The sequence below is a fragment of the Nelumbo nucifera genome, chromosome 1 (assembly GCF_055504915.1).
Source record: "Nelumbo nucifera cultivar China Antique chromosome 1, China Antique-T2T, whole genome shotgun sequence".
NCBI lineage: Eukaryota > Viridiplantae > Streptophyta > Magnoliopsida > Proteales > Nelumbonaceae > Nelumbo > Nelumbo nucifera.
The window spans coordinates 95,866,950-95,881,590 of NC_142649.1; positions in this window are offsets into that span (position 1 = coordinate 95,866,950).

Sequence of the window (14,641 nt, forward strand, 5' to 3'; positions counted from 1 at the left end):
GAGCAAATTCCCAGCTTGGAAGCGGGACTACTTCGTAGTCCGGAGCAGTACGGGGTGGCCCTTCCCCACCGATTGGAGGATAGCCGTTCAAGACCCTGGTGTCATCCTAGACGGGAAGACCAAGAAGGTGCTCCAGTCACTGGCTCAGCTCGGGTTGAATTATAAAGACTTCACTTCTGAGGAGAAGCTCGTCCAGGCGAGCTTGAGCCCGGGTAGGTTTCCCTCCAATTCGGCTTTCTGTTCATATGTTTACTTCCGGTTGCTGATGTCGTGTTTCACTGCAGGTCCCATGGAGGCGGAGAGAATAGACAACCAGAAGCTCTTCCACCAGATGAAGAGAAAGAAACGCGTAGCCAAGAAGGCACGCGTTGAGTCCCCGCGAGCTTCAGCCAAGCCCCAACCTCTGCAGACTTCTACCTCGGGGCCCGAGGTGGTAGTCGCGCCTGTCGTCGACTTGGAAGAAGGGGTCGTGCCTAAGGGGACTAAGGTGATGGCGGAACCTGCCGTTAGGCTCACCGAGCCTGCTGCCAAGCCCACCAGACCTACTGGTGGGATAGTTGCCGAGGCCGATGATGCTGCTGTTGCCGGGGCCCATCCTGCCGAAGCTGCCGCCGAGGCCTCTGAGAGTTCCACTTGTGATGTGGAGATGACGGCTTCCAGCTCGGAGGGTCAGGGGAGCCAAACCGTCCTGAACCCCCAGTGCAGCCTGAAGAAGAGCAAGTTGTCTGCATACCCGGGGGAGGTTAGCGATTGGGCCGAACTCACTCCTGGTCAGCTCGGTGCCCAAGCTGCTACTCATACTATGGTGGTGAGTCTTTCCTCTCCTTCCCTTTTCTCTTTTTTTTTTTTTGATTTCCTTCTTGACCGGATTCCCTTTTGCAAGTGAACACCGTCATTTGTGCCTTGACCCTTCAATCAGATCGGCACCTGAAGCGGGCTCTGGAGGCTGAGAAGTTGTCTCGCGCAGCCCATACTGAGTTGAGGGCAGCTCGCTGTCAAGTCCACCACCTGGAGACTGACGCCTCGGCTCAAAAGAGCTTCATCGAGGTGTTAATGGCAGAAAAGGGGGAGCTGGCCCGAGACAAAGACAAGCTGAGGGCCGAGGTGAACGACCTCAAGGTCGGTCAAGAGACCTTAGGGCTCAAGGTGAACAGCCTCAAGGCAGAGTGGGATGCCTTGAAGCTTGAGGTGCAAGGCCTCAAGGAGGCGAAGGGGAAGCTGGAGCATGAAGTGGGGTACCTCCAGGAAGACATAAGAGAGAAGACTGCAATCTTCGAGGGTGCTCTCAAGGAGGCCAAGACTTAGGCCGTCATTGACTACGTCAACTCTTCAAGGTTCGACGACGTGATGACGGAGGCCTGCCATAAGGGCTTCAAGCTTAGTCGGTGGCTGATCAGGCACCTCTACCCCGACCTGGATACGAGCGCCATCACCACTTCACGGATCACTGACAACAACGTGCGTCAGTCAAAAGATGATCCAGATTCTGAAGACGAGGGTGCCAAGGATGAAGCAAAGGATGTTGGCCCAGTTACTGTCCCCGAGGAGGTCCCTAACAGGGGCAACAAGCTTCCGAAGTAGTTTGCTCCCTGTATTTGTAAACTTAATCTCCTTTGTAATCAAGATGCTCTTAATGAAATTTGTGTACCAAACTTCCCGTAATGAAGAGATTTTTTATTTCCTTTTTTCAAGAATGCATTCTATCTTGTTAGAGTGGTCATTCACCCCAAGCTGTTAATTTATCGAATTGAACTTCTGAGGTAGGAGTTCCTTAACGGCCATCGCGGCCCCGAACTGTTTAGTAGGGGTAGCCTTGTGTATGCCCGGGTGAAGGGCATAGTAGGGCTCATGCTCGACCAGTCTGCACCCGAGGTAGTTTGCTGTCAATTGTCCTTACGGGTTTAACTCTTCGCATGCCAGGGCAGGCTATTTGTCGTAAGGTTTGTGCCCGAGCCGCCTGCACCTCAGGTTCTACAAGTACTTAGTTTGTGCTGATGGGGCAACTTAGCTTTGTATGCTGCCGAGGTTTCTTCATTAGCTCGGCATTTTAACCCTTAGGCTGGAGGAGTGGCTCGTGGCCCACTCTCAGAGTTTGCCCATGCCATAGAGGCGACTGGGTCCTATTGTGTTGAGGTCATATTAGCTCGATATTTTGGCCCATAGGCTTTGGGAGTGGCTCGTGGCCTACTCAATTCTTACAGATAGTATTGTCTTAGGTTGACAATATTCCATGCCCGAGGTACTCGTTTCCCTTCGAGGGTCTCGAGCTCATAAGTTCCCTCCCCGAGCACTCGCTTCACTCAGTAGGGACCTTCCCAGTTGGACCCGAGCTTGCCATCGTCAAGCTCAGGTACCATAACTTTACAAAGGGCCAGGTCGCCAACACTGAGGTTCCGTCTCCTGACCCTGGCGTTATAGTACCGAGCTACTCTTTGTTGGTAAGCTGCGGTCCTGATGTACGCGAGGTCCCTTACTTCGTCGAGTAGATCGAGGTTGGTACGTAGCTCATCTTCGTTTGTCTGATCACTGTATGCTTCTAACCATAGCGTAGGTACGATCTCTGCGGGGATCACCGCTTCAGTGCCGTAGGTAAGATTGAAGGGTGTTTCTCCCATGGTGGTCTTCTCCGTGGTCCGGTAGGCCCATAGAGCACTAGGTAGTTCATCTGCCCATAATCCTTTAGCTCGGTCAAGTCGTGATTTTAGTCCATGGAGGATGGATCTGTTCGTGACTTCTACCTGGCCATTTGCTTGAGGGTGTGTGACTGAAGTAAAATTCTGTCGGATTCCCATGTCCTAGCACTAGTCTTGGAACTTGATATCCTCGAACTGTTTGCCGTTGTCAGAAATCAATACCCGAGGTAATCCAAAGCGGCACACGATGTTATTCCAAAAGAAGTTTTGGACATTTCGGGTTGTGATCGTTATAACGGGTTCGGCCTCTACCCACTTGGTAAAGTAGTCCACTGCCACTACTAAGAACTTCCTTCCACCTACTGTTGGCGGGAATGGCCCGAGTAGATCGATGCCCCATTGTGCAAAGGGCCACGGGCTGGTGAGATACTTGAGGTCGACAGCGGGTTGATGGTGAATATTGGCATGTCTCTGGCATTTGTCACATTTTCTGACGAACTCAATAGCGTCTGCTTTCATTGTTGGCCAATAATACCCCTGTCAAAGTGCCTTATGGGCGAGGGCCCTGCCCTCCAAGTGCCCGCTGCACAACCCCTCATGAGTGTTGCGGAGTACGAGCTCGGCTTCGGTGGCCACAAGCAATGCAGATAGGGGAGCATGTAGGATCTCTTGTATAGTCGTTCGTCTATCATGACGTATTTGGTTGCCTGGCGCTGCACCCTTCTGGCTGCATTACGATCTGCAGGGAGGGTTCCATGTAGCAGGAAGCTCGTGGGTGGGTCAATCCAGTTCAGCTCTACTTGAACGACGAGAGCGACCTCCTCTGCCCCCCCCCCCCTCGAGAATGCTAGGCCGGAGCAAGTCCTCTATGTGCACAGTCCTCATGGTGATGTCGTTGGCGCTGGCTAGTCTGGACAGGGCGTTGGCCTCAGCGTTCTCTGACCTTGGTATCTGCCGGATGAAGTGTGACTGGAAGTTGAGCAGGGCCTCTCTAACTTTGGTCAAGTAGGCAATCATGGTTAGCTCGCGAGCTTCATACTCGTCGGTGACCTGGTTAACCACGAGTTGGGAGTCACTGCAGATAACAATGTGTTTTGCTTTTACTTCTCTGGCTAGGGCTAGTCCAGCTATCAACGCCTCGTACTCTACTTCATTGTTAGATGCCGCAAACTCGAAACGTAGCGCGTATTCCAGTATCGTTCCGCTTGGGCCGTGTAGAACTATTCCGGCTCCGTTGCCCTGTTGGTTCGAGGAGCCATCTACGTGAAGGATCCAGGGCTCCTCATCCCAGCTCGCGGTTGGCCAAGCTAGGAGAGATGCCACACTGGCTGCTACCTCACGAGGTTCGGACTCGACCAGCCTAGGAGCTTCGGGCTCACCCGAGCTGGGAGCCTTGTGCTCAACCGGCCTGGGGACTTTGGAGCTGAATGTGCATTCGACTATGAAATCTGCTAAGGCTTGGGCCTTGATGGCAGTTCACGGCTTGTACTGGAGGTCGTACTCGCTGAGCTCAATGGCCCACTTTGTCAACCGACCAGAGACCTCAGGCTTAAGTAATACTTGCCTCAGAGGTTTGTCGGTGAGGACAATAACAGTATGAGCTTGGAAGTACGGGCAAAGCTTCCGAGCTGCAATTACCAGTGCGTATGCTAGCTTTTTGATCTCCGGGTATCTCGTCTCTGCTCCCTGCAATACTTTACTAACATAATAGATGGGTCGTTGGACCCGATCTACTTCCTTTATTAGCACCGAACTGACCACTTCGTCTCTCGCCGAGAGGTACGGTTCTAAAACATCGCCCTCCTTGGGCCGGGTTAAGGTTGGCACACTAGCGAGGTATTTCTTGAGCTCGTTGAACGTGAGCTGGCAGTCTTGGGTCCATTCGAACCCTTTGCTCTTAATTGCCTTAAAGAATGGCAGACAGCGGTCCGCCGATTTAGACATGAAGCGGCTTAGGCGGCTATGCGGCCATTCAACCTCTAAACCTCCTTCAACTTCTAGGGTGGTCTCATATCTAAAATGGCCTTAATCTTATCTGGGTTGGCCTCAATGTCGTGCCGGTTAACAATGTATCCTAGGAACTTGCCTGAGGTCACACTGAAAATACACTTGTTTGGGTTCAGTCTCATATTAAACTTACGCAAAATTTCAAAAACATAATGCAAATCTTGTATTAATTCATGTGAGATTTGAGTTTTGACGACCATGTCGTCTACATAGCATTCTACTTTCCTGCCAATTAATGGCGCAAACAACTTATTTACATGTCTTTGAAAGGTTGCCCCTGCGTTTTTCAACCCGAAGGGCATAACCTTGTAACAATACAGACCGAACTCTATGATGAAGGCAGTCTTTTCTTCGTCCACCGGGTCCATCTTGATTTGGTTATAGCTCGAATAGGCGTCTAAGAAACTCAGTAACTCGTTCCCTGAGGTCGCATCCACCAAACGATCAATTTTGGGGAGCGGGAAGCAGTCTTTCAGGCAGGCTCGGTTTAGGTCGGTGTAGTCGACGCACATGCACCACTTTCCGTTAGCCTTCTTTACCAAAACGGGGTTGGCTACCCAGCTTGGGTAATGGACTTCTCTTATGAAGTCAGTTGCGATGAGCTTCTCGACCTCCTCATCGACCGCTTTCCACCGCTCTAGGGCTAGATTGTGTTTCTTCTGTCTAACGGGCCTAACTACAGGATCAGTATTTAGCTTGTGAGTTATGAGTTCGGGGTCTATACCGGGCATCTCTGCCATGGACCACGCAAAAATATCTAAATTTTGAAGAAAGAAGCTTACCAGTTCGGATCGTAAAGGTTCTTGGACGGAAGCGCCGATTTGAAGCATCCGAGCTGGGTCTGTCGCTGAGGTCGGGACTGCGACAGTTTCTTCTGTGGGCACGGCTCATTCTTCGCCTTGCTCCGTAGGTCACTCCAGTTCGAGGTCGTCGACTACCTTGGTTTTTCCCTTCAGGGCGGCGACATAGCACTTGCGGGACTCGAGTTGGTCACCCCGCGCTACCCCCACACTGAAGTCTGTAGGGAACTTCATAGCCAGATGGTAGGTGGAGACCACTGCTCGCAAGACATGGGTGATCGGTCGACCTATTATGGCATTGTAGGGGGAGGGGGTCGCGACCACCAGGAAGTCGTGTTTGAATCTGACCACACAAGGCCATGTGCCGACTTCCCCAGGTGCTGTTATTTTCCCAAGGGATCAGACTTCTTCTCCGCTGAAGCCTACCAAAGGAGTGTTTGTAGGCCTCAGGTCGCCTCTCTGCAGCTGAAGCTGGTCAAACGCAGCTTTGAAGAGGATGTCGGCTGAGTTGTCTGAGTCGACGAGTACGTGCCTGACCTCGAAGTCGTTGATTCTTAGCTTTATTACAAGCGCGTCATCATGGGGATAGTGGACCCCTCGCACATCATCTTCTATGAAGAAAATTGGCTCTTCTGTTCTCGACCGCTTTGGGGGGGTTCTGTTCCTCCCGGGTGGCCTCACGAACCGACGTCCGAGCTGCTACTGAAGTGCAACCCGCAACGATTGAACCTCCAACTATCATGTGGGTGGTCCCCCGAAGTGGCCTCTCCTCCGGAGGCTGCCTCTGTGGTTGTTCGGCTGGCCTGCTGCTGGACTCGGGAGCATCCTTATTGTGCTCCCCTTGTTGACCTGTTTTATTACTATTATTATTATTTTGTACAAAGTTTCTTAGATATCCGCGACGGATGAACTCCTCTATCTCGTCGCGGAGGTTTTTACAACTCTCGGTATTGTGACCGTGATCTTTGTGAAAACTGCAATACAGATTTTATTTCTTTCATTGGGATTCCCCCTCAGACGGGGTGGCCACTTCACGTACGGGGCATCCTTGATCGCCATCAGGATTTCAGCCCGCTTCGCATTCAATGGAGTGTAATCAGCTCAGTCCGCTACAGGAGGTTAGAATAATTGACCCGGCTTTGCCCCCTGAGCAGTGTCCTTTTTCTTTCGGTTGTCCCCTTGACTGGAAAGCTGTCCTTCCCTTTTCCTTTTTCCGGGCGCGCCCTCGCCCTTTTGGTTGATCTCTTCTTCTGTGGCTATGAACCTATCCGCAAGCTTCAGAAACTCGATTATGGTCGCTGGTTGGTTGACGACCATGTGCCATTTGAACTCTTTGTGTGTCACGCCTTTCTTGGCTACTGCAAGGCATACGGCGGGGTCCAAGCATGGTATTTGCATACAAGCATCGTTGAACCGCTTGATATAGCCCCGGATGGACTCTCCCTCTCTTCGCACTTTGCTGAGGAGGCTTTCTTCAGTTCGCGGGCACTATTTGCTGGTGACGAAGTGGGACGTGAAGGCTTGTGCAAACTGTGCCCAACTTCTTATCGACCCAGGTGCCAAGTTCCGGTACCACGTGCGGGCTGCTCCCCTAAAAGTAGTGGAGAAAGCCACGCACATGCACGACTCACTGGCTCTCGCCAGGTGCATCTGTGACTGAAAGGCATCTACGTGATCATTTGAGTCAAACGACCCGTCATACTTGTCAAGAGGGGGGAGCTTGAACTCTTTGGGCATTGGGATTGCCAGAAGTTCGGAAGACTGGGGGGATGGAACCGAGAGGAGGGGAGCTTTGATTTCGGCCGAGCTTACCTCTTCTTTGCCCATGAGCTCGGGCAAATCGCGGGTGACACATCTGTGAGCTCGGCGGTGGCTCCTCTGCTTCTTGGTGGGCTCGGCGTTCGTGTTGCTCATCTCTGCACTGTCCGGGTATGGTTTGTGCAAGAAGTAGCCCGGTCTACTAGTGATGGCTGCGGACAGAGGGATCCTGCTTGGAGTCTGTTGCTAGGACCTCGAACCGGTTCTCAAGGAGTGGGGTTTCAAACTTCGACTGCCGAGGTGATGTAGACCTAGCGAGCTGGGGTTCTCCCGACCTATCCGCTCGCGGTGAGATCGGGGTAGCCGGTATCTCTCGTCTGCCATGGGGGGAGGCCTGGTTTTATGGGAGGTTTTGGGGGGCCTCTCCTTGGCCAGAGGGACGCTCGTCCTGGCGGCGAGACTTAGCTTGCTGCGAGGCTGGGTGCCGAGGCGGGAACTGCAGCTGCTGAAGTTGAGGTTGAGGTAGTTGTTGATAGGAGACCTGGTGCAGTACGTGTTGTTGATAGGAGACCTGGTGCAGTACGTGTTGTTGATAGAGTTGAAGTTGTTGGAACTATTGCATTTGGGCCTGCATGGCCCGCATGCACTGTATCAAGTCCTCCAGTTGGTTTGGGCTGGCCGCTGGGGGCACGACCGAAGGTTCGGTGAACGTCGCTCCAACTGTAGTAGGGAGTGGGGCGACGACAAGTGCCACTGTGAGAGGCACATTCAAGCTGGGGATTCCGTCCGCTAAGAGGGGAACAGTGAACTGTCCAATACAGACAGTAGGAAGCTGGGGTTGTTCCCTGGAGTTATCCATTTCCGTGCTTCGTCCGACGTTGCCAGAGGAAGCCATGAGCGTTGGATTGTTTCAAGGAAGAAAAGAACTGAGAAAGTTTAGAGAGAAAGGCCTTTTGAAGCGTTTCCCACAAACGACGTCAAATGATGTAGCGTGATTCGGTCACTCCTAGCTGGCACTCGTGTGGCTCCTGAGAGGTACCTGAGACGAGAGGAAAGAGGAAGAACTCCCGGGGGGTTTCCCAGCGGGAACGCTCCGATGCTTAAGTCAGTATTGTCTACAAGAAGCAAAAGGAAAACGAAGGCTAAGAGTGTCGGTTGCGCAGATGATTCGAAGATACCTTGTTCCTTGAGAATAAGTCCCTTATAACAGAATTCCGTTGCTTCAGGCCCTCTGACTTCTGACAGGGCAGGTATAACCGCCACTGTCAGTCTACCACAGCCGTTACAGGCAAGACTGAGGTGGCACGCGCGGGGCTGTCGTTGCAGGGTATGTACCTATCAGGTGCGGGACACCTTTCTAAAGGTGGCAGACGCGGTGCTATCTAACAAGGGACATGTCTGCTGTCCACAGATTTGTCGGGTACGGCGGTCGAGGAGGAAGCCCTCCTGTGGTATATCGAACTACCCTCCCGCGAATTACCCTGAGCCGGGCTGTCCTTTGAGTGACGGGCTGCCTGTAGCCAGTTATGCCGAGCTAGCTGACCCGAGGTGTCTATGCCTTGGGGTGTCCAGAGATGGATCGGTGTGTTCTTGCCTGGGAATGGCCTGAGGTCCATTGGGAGGAGCCCAGGCCTTAAGAGAGGTCAGGGCACCCCAAACTCGGGACGCCCCGAAGTGCCTTAACCCCGGGGAGGAGGTGCGGGTAAGGCGGCTTCCGGCGAGTAGTTTACCTGCCGAGTTGTTGAATTGAAATCGGTGGGACTTTCCCTCCGAGTTGTGCTCACGCTCGTTGCGCTGTCATGCTGAGTCACTGTTTGAGCAAGGTCACGCCCACGTGTACCCGTGCTGCGAGGTCGGGCCAAATCACCCTCCATCAGAAGCCTTAGAAATCATGAAGGAAAAAAAAATACAAAGAAAAAGGAGTTGGGATTTTGTTATGAGAGGAAAAGGGATAAGTCTCTTTGTCACCTCTTTAATCTGAAAACAATTAATAACTATCTTGAACCAGATTAAAGCTCTAGTTGGAGAGCCTCAGCAGTCGGGTTTGTAGGCTGGATGAGAGAGAAGGAGAGAGTAGAGGACGGAGAAACAAAGAGAAATGGGAGGAGGATATGTTAGTACTAACACAATTAAGGCCAATTTTGGGAGTGCTTATTTAAAAAAAAAAAAGTGATTATTCTATTAAGTGTTCATGAGCCTTTTGCTGAATAACCATTTATTTCAAATAGGGGTAGTATAGGTATTTTTAAAATGATGTGGCAGGCTAAGACAGACCAGAAAGGAAATACACGCTTATTGAATAAGCACTTAAAAATAACGTTTTAAAAAATGACCTGGAAATAGAACCATTTTGGCCACCGATTTCTGGGTCGACGACCCAATTATCCAATTCGAATGGATGGCCTGTTGAATAAGTGGTTTTCTTTTTTTAAAAACAAATACAATGGCCACATCGGCAAAGACAACATAATTTTGCTGAGATGGCATTTCTTTAGAGAAAAAAAAAAACCATACATATTGACCTGACAGTTGTTTTTGTTTACAAAAATAAAATAAAGGATGTTGTCAAATACCTCCTTAGTGGTCCGGACTATATTATACTATTATATAATATAATGTAGTGTTAAATGCCACGTCAGCAGTCCTTTCTTTCTTTCACTCCCCCTATTCCCATTTTTTGTTGAATTCCTCCCTTACTCTATCCCTGTTTTGTCATTAACTCTCTCTCTCTCTCTCTCCTTTCTTCCTTACTCTACACAGCCCTTTCATTAATCCACCTCATCAGGGCCCTAATTCATCTTCATTAGCCACATCATCAAGGTTTTACAATCGTGACAAAGAAGGCAATTTTCCAAAACCGATCAACCTACATCTCCGCATCCCCCTTATCTTTGAAACTCCATTTCATCCTTCCACGTTTCTAAGAAAAGAAAACCTACATATTTGCAACTTTCCAATACCACTCCACTTTTCCTTCTCTTCATCGTCGTTCTTGTCACAAGCAAGACTATGATTTTTGAGAACTGACAGAGTGACATCCCCTTTGGCCTTCTCCCCTGTCTTATTGTCCAGACATCGTTGTATTCGCTAGCGAACACTACAGCGGACAGCTCCTTACCGGGTGAAGAAGATTGGTTATATAACACAAGGCTGTGTTTGGTTGCAAAGCAAATAAATTTATACTGATGTATAACTATGGCAATGTAAATGATTTGAATATAATTTCTGATTTATTTTTTTTTTAAATTTTAGCTTATTTTGTTTGATTGCCGTACAAAACTACAAATAAAGTGAATTAATACATGAAGCAGAATAAAATAAAACCCAAAACAAAATTAAATGAGAATTTGCATTTTTCTTTTTTGCACTTCCGTTCATTTGTATTAGTGCAAAAAAAAATTGCATTGTAACCAAACAAAGCCTAAATTGTTTCGGTTTGATCTAGCCCGACTGCATATATCAAACTGGACTAGAACGGTTTCGCTTAGATTGGGCTGTTAATTAATTAGTTGGGCTAGTTTTGTTTACAGTACTTTGTTGAGTTATGCTGAAGCGAAAAAAAAAAATTTGTTGAGTTATGTTAATGTTATGTTATTGTAGTTTAGTTAACTAAAGGGTAAGTTAGTCATAATATTGCTGTTAAGTTATTACATTAATTTAATTACATTTAGATAACTCTAAAATTTATTACTTTTAGATGAATTTAAATTTAATATAATTTCATTGAAATAATAATTGATTAAGATAGTTTTATTTATATAATGTTAGCTTTATTAAAATTAAATTTTAATTAATTATATTTATATAAACATAATTAAAAGTAAGGTACACCATTTTATTAAGTTCATTAATACAATATACTAATTTCGTTTAGTTAATTTAGTTTATAGTAACTTGGTAAATTTAATTTAATTAATTTAAAATAGTTAAGTAAAGTAATTAATGTACTTAAAATAAATCATTAAGTTCATGTATTTAACCTGGCCCTTAATTCAATTAATTAGTTTAGTAATAATTAATCTCCCTTCTCTTTATTTAACAGTTAATTATTTAGTAATTATTAAAAATTACTAGAAATTACCATAAATTTGTAGTAGTTATTCAAATTTTATTTAACAGTGATTTATTAATAATTATAGAAAATTACCAGAAATTATCAATAATTTTTTGGCTTTTCTTTTAATAAATTATCAATATTTAAAAATAAGCAATTAGTAACATTTAAAAAGTAGGAAAAACTAAAACTAAAGTAATTAAAATTTAAAATTAAGTAAAACATTAAATATCATTTGAAAATGGGCTTTAACAAAATAAAACTAAATAATTAATAACATTTAAAAAGTAGGAAAAAAGTAAAACTAAAATAATTAATATTTAAAATTAAGTAAAGCATTAAACATCATTTGAAAATGGGCTTTAACAAAATAATTGACCAAGTTTTGTCATTTGACAAAATCAGTAATATTTTTAAAATAATGACAAAAACAGTGAGTTGGACAAAAAAAATATTTTCTTTGACCAAATTGCCCATGGCCGAAGTTACTATTCATTGTCTCCATCCTCCCGATGCACTCAGACACAGAAATCGGCGGGGTAAGTCTTCCTCCGATCTCTTCTCTCACTCTCTCTCTCTCTCTCTCTCCAGAAAAGGATGAATCTACGTACGGTAAAACAAAAAACATTTTTGTAAGTTCGAATTGATCAGACTGATGGATGATGAAAGATCTGAGTGTTTTGTTTGGAAAAATTAAAGAGTTCTCATCATCGTTGCGAAACTTGATAGTCCTGATGCAACGCATATTGCTGAGGACTTGTCAATGCAGGTGTGACGACATAGTTGTTGTGAAACCTCTGAAAGAGGATCCTGAGCTTGCTGCCAAGCAGATAGATGAAAATAGTAGCTTTTCCAATTTTATGAAGGTCCCCTGCTTTCAACAACTTTGTGTGAAGGAATGGACAACTGAGTTGCACTTAAAAACTTACGAATCTCGGTGTGAGTCCTTCAAAAATTGTCTACAAATGTTGCGTCTTCCTTTGTATGCCGTTTGTCAACATGCACTCGATTTATGGGACTTGTAGATTGTATAATTTCTTTTGGTCGGAGCCATCACCACCGACTCCATGGGTTGCTTTCCCGTTATCATCGTCTCCTCTTTTAGTTGGGGGAGAATTCCTATGAGGAGTCTTTTAATTGAGAGAAATTTTGTCCTAGAAAATTAAAACTACTTTCCCGCTCACTGTTTCTGTCATTATTTTAAAAACATAATTAATTTTGTCAAATGTCCAAACTTTATCATTTATTTTGTAAAAAGTCCTTTGAAATTTTTGGTAACATTGCATTTAAACATAATAATAAATTACATTTATAAAGTAGGAAAACTAATATTAAAATATGTAAAAATTAAAATTTAGAAAAATAAGTAAAAAGATTAACATAAAAAAAATAAATTAGGGTCTATTTGGTTTGCGGTCGGAATCAGATTCAAAATCCTTTGGAATCATAATGGCCTGTTCCCATAGTATGTTTGATTTAGACAGGAATGGGAATGAGAATTGGAATCAGCAAGAATGAGACTTCATTCCCAAGGGAGGGGCAGGTAATGACCATTCCTTCAAATGGAGGAATGCCATTCCAACAGGAATGGGAATGAAATTCCGATTCTGCCCAACCAAACAGTTGGAATCGGAATACCCCATTCCAATTCCGATTCTAGACCCCTATTCCTGTGAACCAAACGAGGCCTTAGTAAATTTAGTAACATTTAATAAAATGTTGATTAATTTAAAAATTAGGTTTAAGGCCTTGAAGCCCAAAACTTAGGGCTTTTCTTATGAATTAGTTAAGGTATTTGTATTAATATCTTTAAGAATATGGTTGGGTATGTTTGAATGTATTTGAATATATTTAGATATATTTGGAACTATTTTGAAATGATTGTAAATTATTATTTTATTTTTTAGGGTAAAAGTAAAAAATAAAATGAATTTGACATCATAAAAGAAAAGGCAAGGAGTGGGGATCCGCACAGGGATGGGGATGGGTATAAGGATGGGTTTTTTTTTTTTTTTTTTGTGCAAGGACATGGATGGGAGTGGCTCCCTATCCACTGCACCCCGTTGCCATTCCTAAATAGAATTATAAAATATAGTTTTCTAATGTTTAGCTTTCACTTAATAAAAGCCCGTGCATAGCACAGGTCCCCGCTAGTACTGTATTTATTGAACACAGTCAATTAATTAACTAAGTACTTTATTTTTTGAAAATACCATTAATTAATAAATACTATAATTTTTAATAATTACCGTTTAAAGTATTTAACTATAATTAAATACAGTCAATTAATAAATACTGTATTTATTGAAAATATTGTAAATTAGTGTTAGTTAATAATAATTATTGTTAATTATAAAATTAACATATGTTGATTTTTTTTAATTATATAAATTATTACTGTTAATTATACAAAATAATTACTATTAATTTTCTGATAATTACTTATAATTATAATTAAATAGTGTAAATTAAATACTGTATTCAATACTGTTAATTAATAAATACTGTATTTTCTATACTAATGTTAATAATAACAAAAATTACTGTTAATTTTTTAATAATTACAGTTTATTTTTGTTACTTTGTTTTTGGCTTTTCTTTGAAAATACTGTTATTTAATAAATACATTATTTTTGTTGATAATACTGTTATTTAATTATCAAAAATGCTGTAATTTTGGTTTATTGAATTATTGAAAATACTGCTATTTAATTTATTGAAAATACTGTAAATTTAATTAAATACTGTAATTAATACTGTTATTTAATCAGTACCGTATTTTTTAAAATAATATAAATTATTAAAAATTATGACAAGTATAGTAATTTTTAAAAACATTGTAATTATTAAATTACTGTTAATTAATAAATACATTATTTTTAATAAATACTGTAATTAATAAATAAAGTATTATTAGAATACTCTAAATTATTTAAATGTCATTAAATGTAATTTTTAGAAAATAATTACTGTTAATTTTCTTGGTTTTTGTAAATACATTGTTTTTAAAAAACAATATAAATACATTGATTTTAAATAAATACTGTAATTAACAAAATACCACTTTATTGAAAATATTGTTAATTTAATTAAATACTGTTATTAACACTGTTAATTAATAAATGCTGTATTTTTTAAAATTACCTAAATTATTAAAAATTGTGAAAAATACTGTAATTATGAAAAATATTGCAATTATTACATTACTGTTAATTAATAAATACTGTAATTTATTAATCAGTAAATACTATATTTATTAAAATATTGCTAATTATTTAATTGTAATTTTTTAAAATAATTACTGTTAAGTACAGACCTACAGTTGACTTTTGTATTTTTCTGATAATAACTTTTATTAATTACTGTTAATTCTATTATTGTTGATTAAT